The sequence below is a fragment of the Arvicanthis niloticus genome, chromosome 14, assembly GCF_011762505.2.
Source record: "Arvicanthis niloticus isolate mArvNil1 chromosome 14, mArvNil1.pat.X, whole genome shotgun sequence".
NCBI classification, from domain to species: Eukaryota; Metazoa; Chordata; class Mammalia; order Rodentia; family Muridae; genus Arvicanthis; species Arvicanthis niloticus.
The window spans coordinates 5,561,608-5,576,126 of NC_047671.1; the positions used below are offsets into that span (position 1 = coordinate 5,561,608).

At 39.4% G+C, this 14,519-nt stretch overlaps 1 protein-coding gene across 3 annotated transcripts in view; it reads left to right on the plus strand.

Moving 5' to 3' along the window:
• Znf407 (zinc finger protein 407) overlaps nucleotides 1-14,519 on the plus strand; it is a 389,208-nt gene that overhangs the window by 187,720 nt on the left and 186,969 nt on the right. The window lies entirely within an intron of this gene.

Genomic DNA, 14,519 nt, shown 5'->3' on the forward strand with positions numbered 1-14,519 from the left:
GAGGACTGCACTGCCCACTCTTTGGGGCTACTATGTTGCTGTCCACACTGTCCCATGCTTTGGGGCTAAGTGCTCTGGTCAAGAGAGAGAGTGGGGATGGAGGGGCAAGAGACTTGAAGAATGGAGACAAGCCAGAGGATCTGTAGTCAAGTCTCCTTTACTGTCTCCCACAGACTATATTCACACCTCCTACTGACCACCACCCACACACCACTACACCTACTACTACTACACCACACCCTTACAAGGAAATCCTGGGTATTTATAAGCACACACAGGAGAACACAGGTGAAAACATTTTACCACATGCACCATGCAGCTGGGGTCACTAAACAGCAAAACAAGCTATGTCGGATAAACAAGATATTTATCAGAGTGTGCTTCAGCTGTTGTAGGCTATTGAAAAATAAGTCTCTCATCAGGGTATATGGCTCCAGATGGCTGCAAAGTTGATAGCTGCTTTCTAGCTGCTTTCTGATTAAAGTCGGTTCCCAACACTAGGGAACTTTCAGGTACCAAGGCTGTCCACTTCCACTGATGCCTGGCAAGGCCATCCTCTCAACTACCGATACAGGTGGAGCCATGAGTCCCCCCCTCTTTGTGTTCTCGGGCTGGAGATTTTAGAATGGCTACTCCAGCTTGTTTCTTAGGACCATTTGTTTGAAAAATTGTTTTCCAGCCTTTTACTCTAAGGTAGAGTTTGTCTTTGCACTGAGGTGTGTTTCCTGTATGCAGCAAAATGCTGGGTCCCGTTTATGTATCCAGTCCATTAGCCTATGTCTTTTAATTGGGGAACTGAGTCCATTGATGTTAAGAGATATTAAGGAACAGTGATTGTTGCTTCCTATTATTTTTGTTATTAGAGGTGGAATTATCTTTGTGTGGCTATCTTCTTTCGGATTTGTTGGAAGAGGATTACTTTTTTTGCTTTTTCTGGGGTATAATTTCCCTCCTTGTATTGGAGCTTTCCTGCTATTATCCTTTGTAATGCTGGGTTTGTGGAAAGATATTGTGTAAATTTGGTTTTGTCATGGGATATCTTGATGTCTCCATCTATGGAAATTGAGAGTTTTGCTGGGTATAGTAGTCTGGGCTGGCATTTTTGTTCTCTTAGGGTCTGTATGACTTCTGTCCAACATCTTCTTGCTTTTATAGTGTCTGGTGAGAAGTCTGGTGTAATTCTGATAGGTCTGCCTTTATATGTTACTTGGCCTTTCTCCCTTACTGCATTTAATATTCTTTCTTTGTTTTGTGCACTTGGTGTTTTGATTATTATGTGACAGGAGGTATTTCTTTTCTGGTCTAGTCTATTTGACGTTCTATAGGCTTCTTGTATGTTTATGGGCATCTCTTTAGATTAGGGAAGTTTTCTTCTATAATTTTGTTGAAGATATTTATTGGTCCTTTAAGTTGGGAATCTTCACTCTCATCTATACCTATTATCCTTAGGTTTGGTCTCCTCATTGTGTCCTGGATTTCCTGGATATTTTGTGTTAAGAACTTTTTGCATTTTGCATTTTCTATGACATTTGTGTTGATATTTTCTATGGTATTTTCTGCACCTGAGATTTTCTCTCCTATCTCTTGTATTCTGTTGGTGATGCTTGTGTCTATGACTGCTGATTTTTTTCCTAGGTTTTATTTCTCTAGGGTAGTCTCCCATTGTGATTTCTTGATTGTCTCTACTTCCATTTTTATGTCCTGGATGGTTTTGTTCAATTCCTTCACCTGTTTGGTTGTGTTCTCTTGTAATTCTTTAAGGGATTTTTGTGTTTCCTCTTTAAGGGCTTTTACCTGTTTACCTGTGTTCTCCTCAAATTCTTTGATAGTGTTCTTTATGTCCTTCTTAAAGTGCTCTATCATCATCCTTAGAAGTGATTTTAAATCTGAATCTTGCTTTCCTGGTGATATGGGGAATTGAGGACTTTCTAGTGTGGGAGAACTAGGTTCTAATGATGCCAAGTACCCTGGTTTACTGATGCTTATGTTCTTGCACTTGCCTTTTGCCATCTGTATCTCCTTAGTGCTACCTGTCCTGTTCCTGACTGGATCCTGTCTTTCCTATTATCTTGGTTGTATCACAACTTTGTGGGGTGGGTTTAACTATTGGGGTAAGTGCTGGTGCCCAAAATCTGCTCAGTGCTCAAGTGCAGACAGGATGCTGCCCAGGTTAGAGCTCTGGGAGCCCCGTTTCCTCTGGGTTCTTAGAGATTGGGGGCAGAGCTGCCACCCAAGATCTGCTCAGTGCTCTGCCCCAGACTGGAAGGAACCAGTGCTCTGGGCCGGGAGTGACTTTTTGGGTCCTTGTGGGTCCCAGTTACTCCCTGTTTGGGGTGAACATTACTGTCTGCTTACCTACTATACTGCCTGCATCAGAGTTCCTGGGAGCCCCGATTCCTCCGGGTTCTGTGTGATTGGGGGCAGAGCTGCCATTTTGGATCTGCTCAGTTCTTGGGCCCAGACTGGAAGGGTGTAGTGGAGTTTTAATCAGGGAGTTTAGTATGTGATTCCAGAACCATAGGCAGAGGGCAGATCTCAAGATGGAAGGATATTTTAGTATAGAAATCTTGAAATTAGTAAATAGGTTGCCATGATGTCAAAGATAAAGGGGGACACTGCTGGAGCATATGGGAGAATGTGGTTTGATAATGAAAACAGTATATGCAGATGCCTTACATCCAAGGTAAACCTTACTGGGTACTGTCAGTACATAGAGATATGTGTATAAACTTGTACTGAATCTATGTTGTTTGTATTTGCGGGTTCTATTCAGCTCCCAAGTTTTCATAAGTTCACTTTGTGATTGCACTTGGTATACCAAACTGATAGCTAACCCGTGCTTTGCTGGTGACCCAGGCCAGGGCAGGAATGAGCAGTTCCCTACTCCCCTGAATGGCCTCCATCGTGTCCCAGAGCTTCTCATCACCTCCAGCTGCACTTTATGTTAAATTATGTTAGTTGCTAAGAAATGTATCCCTCTGGGTGCTACTGATAGCCATTCCCTCTGTCCGTTCTTGTGGCTCATGCATTGTGGCAATGGTGTCCTACAAAGTTGTCTGTGAACTTTGGAATCATTTTGATCAAGTCTTCCACACATAGTTTTTGTTTGTTTTCTCCTTAAAAAAAAAAAATCATTGTTTTACATGTTTATGTTTTTTTTCCTTTTGTTACTTAATGTGTTGAGTCCTTTGTTTCATGATATATTCTGCTTCTCTGTTCATAGTTGCATAGACTGCAATATCATGGATGCTGCTGTCCACATCCATAGATTTTTATAATTCTTCATTTACTATTTTGTGAATTGCGGTTTTGTTTGGTTGTCTTTTATCATTCAAGATTCTGATGCAATGTATTCGTAACTTCCTGTTTTATGTTCTTTTTAAATATACAGTTTTTACTGGTTATCTCATCAAGAAGCAACTTTAGAATCAATTTTGGTCATGAGATTCTTGTCTAAGGTACACTGTCGTGATACTGTTTTATCCTGCTCTTTGTCCTCTGCTGTCACAGATCACATGATGTGGTTTGGCCAGTGACTGTAGTGGTCATGTTTATGTCAGGATAGTACATGCCACATTTTATAGTCTAGTTTCTGTTTAGCTTTTACTGTTTTCGTTTAGGTTTCTGTTATTCTCTATTCTTTGCAGTTTTGAGATTGCTGCTGTATCTTGCTAAAGTTATCATTTTACCTAATTTCATTTACCTTGATCTTTGTATACTATTGTACAATGCCAAATATACAAAGCTGAATGGAGCTAATCCAGGTGTGGTGGTGCAGAGCCTTAAACCCAGCACTCTGGAACAGAGGCAGCTAGTTCTCTGTGAGTTAGAATTCTGCCTGGTCTACAAAGAGAGTTCCAGGATACCTGAGCCTGCACAGAGAAACCCTGTCTCAATTGAAAACAAAAGGATGAAAACTGCTGTCGTCATACATTACTCGTATATCTGTCTCCTCGTACAATGAAGAATGCTGGTATTTGAGGTTGAGAGCACATCCATTTCATTTTCCACACACTCTAGGAGTTCTGTCTTAGCTCTGTCACTTAGATATTAAGGGTGGTGTGTGGTCTGTACTAAGCCATTCAGAGGGATAAGGAAATTAGCTGAGTTGAAGGATATAAACAAGATAAGGACTTGTACTGTAAATACAGAATTACTCAGGTTTTGGTCATATGGATTCCTTTACTCTGATTCTAAAATCATTGAAAATACAGTCTCCTTTCATAACCTCATCAACGCACAACAATTATTTTTATCATCTATTTTTTGAAGATAACCTCTTGTTGATCTTTTGATGACACCCCTTCCCTGAGTTTCTATTGATTTTATGATTTCCACTTTGTCTTTGGCTTATAATAGCAGAATAGGTTGTGCGTGTGTGTGTGTCGTGCATAGGTGCATGTGTGTATGTGTGTGTGTGTAGGTGCATGTGTATGGGTATGTACACACCTATGTATGTGTTAGTTTGAATAGGTTTGGCCCCCACTTACTCATGTGTTTGAATGCTTGCCCTATAGGCTGTGACAGTATTAGGAGGTGTGTTGTTGGAGGAAGTATGTCACTGTGGAGGCAGACTCTGAGGTAATATATGCCCAAACTACTCCCAGTGTGGCACACAGTGTCCTGCAGCCTACAGATCAAGAAGTAGACCTCTCAGCTCCTTCCCCAGCACCGTGTCTGCCTGCAGACTACCATACTTCCCAGCCTAATTATAATGGACTAAGCCGCCAAAGCTATGAGCCATTCCCAGTTACATGTTTCCCTTTATAAGAGTTGCTGCGGTCACCATGTCTCTTCCCAGCAATAGAAACCCAACTCCTCCGCCCTCTGTGTGTGTGTGTGTGTGTGTGTGTGTGTGTGTGTGTGTGTGTGTTCTGTCTGAGGCCAGATGATCTACTTGAATGGCAGAGTTGCTGCCTTTCTTTAGTGCTGGGATCTCTGGCACTGATCATGCTCCTCCTGTCTGCTCTTGGATCACAGTTACCTTTGTCATTTCCTGTTTTCTCCCTGTGCTGTATGGTAAATCTTGCCTTTCTTTTTCTAAATTGAACCTATGTCTGGACCAGCAGCCCTACAAGTGAGCAGCTGCATCTCCAAGCACCCCCCCCCCCTTTTAAACATTTTAAATACATCACTGATTGTGCAGGCACCTGTTCAATGCCCCAAATATATAGTATCAAATACTGTACAGTACACAGAGTTCTTGACTTCACATACCTTACAATTTGTGTGACTCAAGCGAGAACATCGTATTTCTGAAAGTTAGTGATACAAATTGTTAATACAAATTTCCAATCCTGTAGTCACATACACTTGGGGAACTATGGTCTCTACTGCACTGCAGATTAATTATCACACGAGTACCTGTTACTTCCCGACACGAGGATGTCCTGGACCTGTTACCTTATACTACACCAGCCCCTTACCTGACTGCTAAGGATTGGTTTACATTGTTGGCATTTCCGCTTTATTCAAAGGCTCCAAATATCTGGTCCTAGGATATATTTTATATATCTGAGATGACCATATATCCCATCTCTTGCTTTACCTCTGATATTGATATATTATTTGGTTGAGTTGTCTAGGCTAGCTTTACGCTCATTCTAAATTTAACTCATTCCATATTGGAACTAGCTTTTTTCTTGCCATTTTCCTAAGAGGCTGAGATAGACCCATACAACTGGTCCTGGACCACAGTCCAATAGTATTTGTAATGTGTTTTCAGTTACCTTATGACATATTCCTTGTTAGAAAGCATACTAAAGCAGAGAGTTCTTAAATTACAACAAATTTTACAAATGATCCTGAAAATAATATATCACATTTATAATGTTTGATTAGTCTTATTTTAAATTCTTATTCATATTATAAAATTGGAGAAATATAGGCCCATAGCAAAAGGTATATCTAGCATTGTATTCTTAAAATTCATAAATGAATTGTAAAAAAATGTGGCTTGGTCTCTAATTCATAGCTCAAATATTTATATAGAAAAATAATATGATTTCATTTTAAAAATAAGATACTCATATTGGCTTAGACTTTAGACTCTTACCAAGGATCTCCTAGGAATCTTTCAGATGTACAGACAAGATTACCTTTTCTTTCCTTTAATCACCAGCAGCTGTGGCCTTCAGTATCCTGCATCAGTTTGTACCATATTCCTACCCCATCTCCAGGAGAAAGCCACTGCTAAGTTTTTCCCAATTTTAATCAACAGTTATTGAACACCATTGAGTTCTCATTAAAGTCTTACATAAGAGGCTGTAAATGACTTGTGTTAGTCCTTGTGGTGGTTTGAATAAAAATAGCTCCCATAGGTCCACAGGGAGTAGCAGTATTAGGAGGTATGGTCTTGTTAGAGTAGATATGGCTTTGTTGGAGATAGTGCGTCAATATGGGGATGGGCTTCAAGTTCTCAACAGCTCAAGGCAAGCCCAGCGGCTCAGTTCCCTTTCTGCTACCTGCTGGTCTGAATTATAGAATTCTTAACTTCTTCTCCAGCACCATGTTTGCCTGCGTGCCCCCATGCTTCCTACCATGCAGTATAATAGACCAAACCTCTGAACCATAAAGTCACTTCATTTAAGTGGTTTTTGTTTGTTTGTTTGTTTGTTTTGTTTTGTTTTGTGTGAGTTGCTGTGGTCAGTGTGTCTCTTCACAGCAATAGAAACCCTCCCATGAGGAACATGCACAGTGATTGAGATACCAAGTCAGGCTCTGTGTCCAGAGCTCCTTTGTTGCCTGAGTATGAGTTGAGGCATCCCTTATGCCTTCCACGCATGGTTCTTACTTAACTTTTATATTGCTGGCTGTGATGGTAAACGCCTTTAATCCCAGTAATCCCAGCAATCAGTTGGTAGTAGCAGGAAAATCCCTACCAGACTTTACTGCCTTCAGTTGTTTGCTCCTCCCCGCTGTAACTCCAGCTACACTGTTGCCTTAGTTCACAAATAAAAGAGTGGTATTTTGTGCTTCTTTGTTAGTTGGAGCATTCTTTATATGATACTCTAATGTCTGCATCTAGTGTGTTTGCTTTTTGTAGACAGCTTTTGAATTTCAGACATGAAATGTTATACTTTCATTAACAGATTCTCTGTTAGAAGTTGCAGGAAGTAGTTGATTTTGACTATGTGTTTATCTCAATTATATGAATCTGTGTGGGCATATAAATGCTTGGCCCCAGGAGGCCAGTGGTGTCAGATCTCTTTAGATCTTAAGTCACAGCTGGTTGTGAGCCACCCAACATAGTATTTGAAGTTGGGTCTTCTGCAAGAGCACTGCATAATCTCAACCACTGAGCCACCTCTCCAGCTCCTGATCTTCTCTATGAAAGCTCAGTCATGGATAACATTTCACATGCCCAGCTGATTGAAACATGTCCTTTGCATCTTGATAGTTACCATGTTATGCTATTATAATGGCCATTTTTACTGATGTTTTCAATGCAAAATTAAGTGGTATCTTAGTCACCGATTTATTGTGTGAAGAGACAGCATGACCAAGGCTGTCTTTTAAAGAAAGCATTTATGTGGGGGCTAGCATTTTAAGTGGCAGTTTCACAGGCTTAGTCCATGATCATCATGGCAGGTAGCGTGGCGACAGGGAGCTGGGGCAGGTGCCAGAGAGCTGATGGGAGCTCTGCATGGAGAGGGAGTCTGGGCTTTTGGAGCCACAAGGCCCATCTGCAGTGACACACTTCCTTTTACAAGAAGACAGCTCTTAGTCCTTCTGCTCTACTCCAGAGAGTGAAACATTCAAATGTATGAGCCTTTTAGACCATTTTTATTTAAACCACCACAAGTGGTTTGCCTTCTAAGTCAAACTTCAATCATGTCCATTTTCTGGAAAATAGTAGAATTTCCTTCCTAAAGTTGAGTTTTCATTAATTAAGATAGGTTTTGTGGAATTTCAAGCACCTTTTCAATGGTCAATGAGCATTGCATGATACATTTGAATTTATTTTTCACTTACTGTTGCTGGCTCAGCTTTTCATAAGAAAATGGACCCTTCAGTGTGAAATTCTGTTTCCACAAGTGCACTAAAAGCCCTTCTTACTGGTTTTGAGTTTTAATTTTGATCCTATCACTAACCTTTTCTACCATATTATATCATGGTGTCATTGACATTTTATTTGTTAGATATAAAGTATATTTAAATTTAGGGTTCTGCATTTCTATATTTACATGAATGGTCTTACATTGAGATTTGACATTTTCATTTAAAATTTTATACATAATATTTAATACTATTGAGCAATATTCTTTTTTTAGAGTGGTTTTCTTTATTTTTTACTTTTTTATTGGATGTTTTATTTACATTTCAGATGTCATCCCCTTTCTCCTCCCTAGAAAACCCTATTCCATCCCCTCTTCATTGAGCAATATTCTAACAATCATCATGAAGTATAAGTGAATGTCTTTCATTTTTCAAACATATTTTGATGGTTTTATCTTTGACTATTATATCAATAAATTGGAGCCTACAGACCTGAGAATATATCTCATGAAGTTGATAAAAAAAGAAACTTTTCTTTCTTTCTTTCTTTCTTTCTTTCTTTCTTTCTTTCTTTCTTTCTTTCTTCCTTTCTCTCCTTCCTTCCTTCCTTCCTTCCTTCCTTCCTTCCTTCCTTCCTTCCTTCCTTCCTTTTTTCTGTCTATCTATCTATCTATCTATCTATCTATCTATCTATCTATCTATCTATCTGGATTTTGTTAAAATTATGAAGAATTATTGACTTCCTAATACATTTTATGCTAAAAAATCTATTTCTGAGTAAACTTATTCTTTTTTATGTTTGATTTATCTCTTTAACATTTTTCTATCTTCTATTGAATCCTGAACTCAAAGCATAAAATTCCCACCTGAGTCAGATATGGTCAGCTTAGTGGTAAGCTGAGCTTTGCAGCCCATGTAAGGGGATCCTGCTATGTTTACAGAGGGCACAGTCTATACGAGCATTTGTGGGTTCTTCTGTAGTGTAAATTCATGATGCTCTGTCATCAGGAATTGAAGAAAGAAGAGCTGGCACCTCTGTCAGCCCTGTTGCTCTGTTTGTTCCTGGTGCTCTTGAATGATGTCTTGATGTACAAGGTGTCCTTAGCAGCGGCCCTGACACTGCCGTGAGGCTGTGCTCGCAGGTGTCTTCTACTGTACTTGTGGTATTTGTAAGAATCTTCCTTAATCTTTACTTGTTAGAAGTACACATGTAGCAAGTTTTTGGAGTAAACATTTTTTAACATTCTATTTTGATTTTGTTTTGCCTATAAAATCAAAATGCAAATAAAATTGCATATTGCTTTACTTATCTGCACTTTGATGTGATAAAAATTACCCTGCCAATATTCAAGGCATACATTTTATTATTTTAGCTTATACAAATATTTTTAAATAAATGTTTCTATCATAGTTATTCACTTCTGTTTTCCCTTTTCCTGAAAATAGAATTTTTTCTCTTATAATATATCCTGCTTACAGTTCCTGCTCCTTCTCCTCCTCCTAGTTCCTCCTCACCTCTTTCCCCATCTGGATCCACCCCTTTCTGTTTCTCATTAGAAAACAGATAGGTTTTTGTTTAGTTAGTATATATTTTATTTTATTTTATTTTATTTTATTTTATTTTATTTTATTTTATTGAGACAGAGTTTCTCTGTGTAACACTCCTGGCTGTTCTGGAACTTGGCTTTGTAGACCAGACTGAACTTGAATTCAGCTATCTGCCAGCCTCTGCTTCCCAGGGAATACTGGGCTTAAAGGTGTGCACCACTACCTGGCTAACCAACAAGCTTCTAAATAATAATATATAAAAACAAGCTAAAACAAAAAGTAATACATTGGAAGAGGATAAAACAAGAGGCCCAAATATTCACACACTCAGGACTACCATAAAAACTTAACTTTTGAAGCTTTAATGTATATGTAGAGGCCATATTCATCACTTGCTAAAGATCCATGTGTGCTCAGAATCTGGGGAAGCTTGTTCTGGACAAGTGAAAAGATTTCACAGTATTTAGTTTCCAAAAACTAATGGACAATAAATTGCTTAAGTGTGACTGTGGCGTGTTTATTTTATGCTTACCATTCTGAAGCTAGCAACTCTGAGTTTTAGAACATAATGATCCATCATATATAGCCTCACTGTGATTAGGCAGGTTAGTTTTTTGGTTTAAACTTTAATTGTTTAGTTTTTTAAATAAATAAAATGCTTGGAGTATAGGCACAAGGTGCTATTTTATTCAGCTAAATTTTGTTCCTCTGTAGCCCAACTTGAAAATGTGACATGACCTTTGACAACATGATGAAAATGGGGCTCACGTTTCAGTCATACTGAAATATTCTCCTCTACTACAAGTAGAAATCACCATTAGCAAAGCAGTGCCACAGGCAGAGACAGCGTTTCCATGCCACTGTCTGGTGCAGGTCTGAAACCCGTGACTCCTTGGCCACTTGTCACATTATCCCATGTTGATTTATTCTAATGAGCTCTCTGTGCCCAACATGGATAGGTAGATGGACTTAAATTTGTGCTGATCCTTTGTGTGTGTTTTGTTTTTTGCAGTGTGCTTTAATGTGATAACTGACATTCATCCTGTGCATGAAGTATGGTGGATTCATTTTTAGATTATCAAAGGGAGTTTCTGTACTTTAATCATTACCTCTTCTGACTAAAATATGCTAAGCTCCTTTTGCACAGAATTATTTTTAACTCAGTAGCTGCTGTTTTACAGTTACACACACACACACACACACACACACACACACACACACACACACACTTTGGATCAATCAGGAACCCAAATGTGAAATATAGCAGAGACAACTTTCAGGTGCAATTGTAGCCGTCTGTGAAGGACCAAAGAATATAGAATATATTCATTCTCAGGTGGCTTGCTTCTAATTCTGGAACCCATTATTTAATACATTTGAACAATACAACTTTTAAACATTTTTATTGTATTTAACTTGTTTGAAGGCCATTGAACAACAAAAATATTAAATGTGAATAAAGTTTAAAAGACTTGAGCATCACTCATGATAAATCGTAAAGAGCATCACTCATGATAAATCATAAAGGAGACAGTTTATCTCTCTCCGTCTGCTTCCTGGTCCTCTATGCTGCTACGTGCCACAGCTGGAAACCAGGCTTATGGCGTGACTTTCACCTCCCAGAGAGGTGATACCATGGGTCAGCATCCAAGTTTTTTTATGAAGTCCTGCAGTTGAGGTATGCAGAACTCTGTGACTCTGAATGGTGGATACTAAAACTTCCCGAGAGGACAGAGTGGGCATGATAGAGGTCTCTGCGATGTTCTTGGATACCATGTGTTTGCTATTCTTTTGCTATCACAAGGTTGGGTCTGTTATTCGAGCTTGCTTTTTCCTTTTATGGGAATCTTACTCTAGGTAAAAATTCTACCTTATTTAAAAAATATAATGGTAATAGCACTTCTAACACTGTTAATTTTCAAAATATATCACTGGGAATGTTGGGATCTTATTGATCCTGATATAAAAGTTTAAATCAAGCTCAGTTTAACATCCACTACAAGAGACAGTATATTTTCTCTATGTTTTCCATAAGGCTTAGCAGTACGATATATGGTCTTGAATAAGAGTATGCATGTGCATTCTGTTGATCATGTTACCCATGGTAGGTGATATTGCAGGATCTAACGTTCTGTGGTTAGTGTTTGCTTCTAGCTCTATGTTCTTGTAGGTACATTTGACGTCTTGCACAGTTTGGGGAACAATCCTATTTGTACTGGACAATGTGCTAAGCATTTGTGCTTGTGATACTTGATGCTGACCATGAGACTGACGACCTAGACACTCACAAAATAGGGCCATGTGACGATGTACTGAAAACCCAAGTAGATAGTCGATAAGAGAAATTTAGGTTAGGAACTTTTAAAGACAAAAAAAAAATCGATATTGTAAACTTATCCATTATCCATTTTTTACATTTTTTTTACAATTTTCCAGTATGTTTTTGCTAGTTATTTTATCATTGATATAATTTTTTAAAATTTGCTTTTAATTGAAATAGAATTACATCATTTTCTTTCCTTCTTCCCCTTTCTCCAGCCACTCTCAGTTACCCTCTGTCCAACTCTTCCTATCTCTCTGCAAATCTCAATCTTGTAGATTATTTTTATTACTGTTAAATACATATAAGCATGTACATGTATAAACATATTTATATAAATAGAACCTACTGAGCTCTTATTGTTATGTATATATACTTTCAAGCCTGACTGACCATTCTGAATTGGACAACCAATAACTCTCCTCCCAGCTGTCATTACCAGCCTGCAGTCCTTTGTCTATGGGTGTGACTCCTTGAGAAATTTTCCCCTTTGTACACTAGCATGTGCATGGATCCCATTCTTGTTCTAGTCCTGTGATGTGGCCATCTCTAAGAGATGCTTCGCTGATGACTTCCTGGCAGTCTGGCTCATACAGTTTCTCTCCGCCCTTTTCCACTGTGGTTCCTGAGCCAAGAGCTGAGCAAGAGCTATGACGCAGATGTGTCCCAGCAGCACTGGGTTCTGCAGTCCATTGGTCTCTGCTTTGTGTCCACTTCTGATTTTCTGTGATGGAGATATCTCCATTTGCTATAAAGAGAAGCTTCTATAATGAGGGATCATAGCCACACTTATCTGTGGGTATAAGAGTAAGATTTAGAATGTAGAAAGGATTACATTGGTCCAGCAAAGTAGTAATAGTGGATTCTTCTCTAATGTCCAAGACTCACTAGCCCAGGGAGTGGATTCAGTTTCCAGTACCAGGCATGGTTTCCTTTTTGCTGAAGTCAGCCGTAAGTCTAGCAAACTAGACAGATGTCAGTTGCCCTGACGGGTGTGTCGTTTTACACACACACACACACACACACACACACACACACACGCCACTGTGGTTCATAGGTGTTCTGTTTAATTGCTTCCCAACCTCTAGTAGATGTCATAGTGTATTATGGAGCCATGGGTGCTAGGCAGCAGGACACAGGTTTTCTAGTCCTGTCCAATTGGAATCATCTGAGTCCTGTGTTCTAAGTATAGGGTGTCTTCAGTAATGCCCACCCTCAACCCTGAGAGGCAACCAAAGACTGTTTATAATCTATGCTGTTGGGGAGTAATTTTGACTTCTGATCATCGACTTGAAATGCCTTACACTGTGTTTTGCTTGTCATTAATTTTGTGGTTCTTGTGGGGAAGTATTGTCAGGTGGCTTAACTTCCTTAGGGGGTGTATATTATGCATAATTTTAGATAAATATAGAGTAATGATTTTCTGAGGCTTTATCAAACAACTATGGTATTATTTGTCCCCTGTTCCTCCTGTTTGTACTAACCTTCCTCCATCTCCCCAGGTAAAACCTTCTCCCCATCATTCCACTTCCATTTCATGTCAGCTGTAATCTGCTGTCCCCTTCCTGAGCAAACACACAAAGGAAAACCTGCAGTTCTCTTGTACTTTCCTGGTCTCTTCAGTTACTCTATGATGTGTACACACATTTCAGATCTTAGAGCTGGGCATCACAGTAGAGAGAGATGTGCCACTTGGGATTCTGGCTTCTATGACTCAGCTGTGCTGCTCCTGTCTTATTCCCAGAGGACTCCACTGATCCTGGCTCAGTGATTTTCATTGCCTTCCAGTTCACAATAGCCGGGAAATGGAAACAACCTAAATGTTTTCAACAGATGAGTGGAGTATAAAGAAATGGTACATGCACGCTGTTTAGCTGCAAAGAGAAATGAAATCAGGACATTTTCAGAAAATTTAGAGATGATCACAGCAGCGAGGGAAAGACATACACTGTGTGTCTCTCTACACCAGTGAGGGAAAGACACACACTGTGTGTCTCTCCACAGCAGTGAGGGAAAGACACACACTGTGTCTCTCCACAGCAGTGAGGGAAAGACACACACTGTGTGTCTCTCCACACCAGTGAGGGAAAGACACACACTGTGTGTCTCTCTACACCAGTGAGGGAAAGACACACACTGTGTGTCTCTCCACACCAGTGAGGGAAAGACACACACTGTGTGTCTCTCTCATCTGCAGATCCTAGCTCCATGCAGTTAAAAACCGTTCTTAGCTATCTGTGTTCTATTTAAGAATTTAGTTTTGAGAGTGATTTTTCTGAGTCTGCCACAGATGCTATTGGTAGGTACAGTAGATTCTGAATCCACGTCTTTTGAGAGCCTAGTGTTTAGCTAAGGATGTTGATTGTTCTTAGCTAGAAAAAGATAAAACTCAACCAAACTTCAAGTTTTAAGAGGTTATTATCTTATATGCTTACCTTTGTGTATTAGGGTTTTCCTCCCTTTAGAGAGGTGTGAAAAGTAGATCTTTGTTTTGTTAAATTATTTAGAAACAAATGAGCGACCCTTATATCTAGGGACCCAGAACATGGGATGTCTAGAGTGCTACATTGGGCTCAGATTGAAGACCATGAATGTGCTTGCTGAGTAACAGAGAGATGTCTAGTGTACAGTGGAGCAGATCTGACATGAGCAG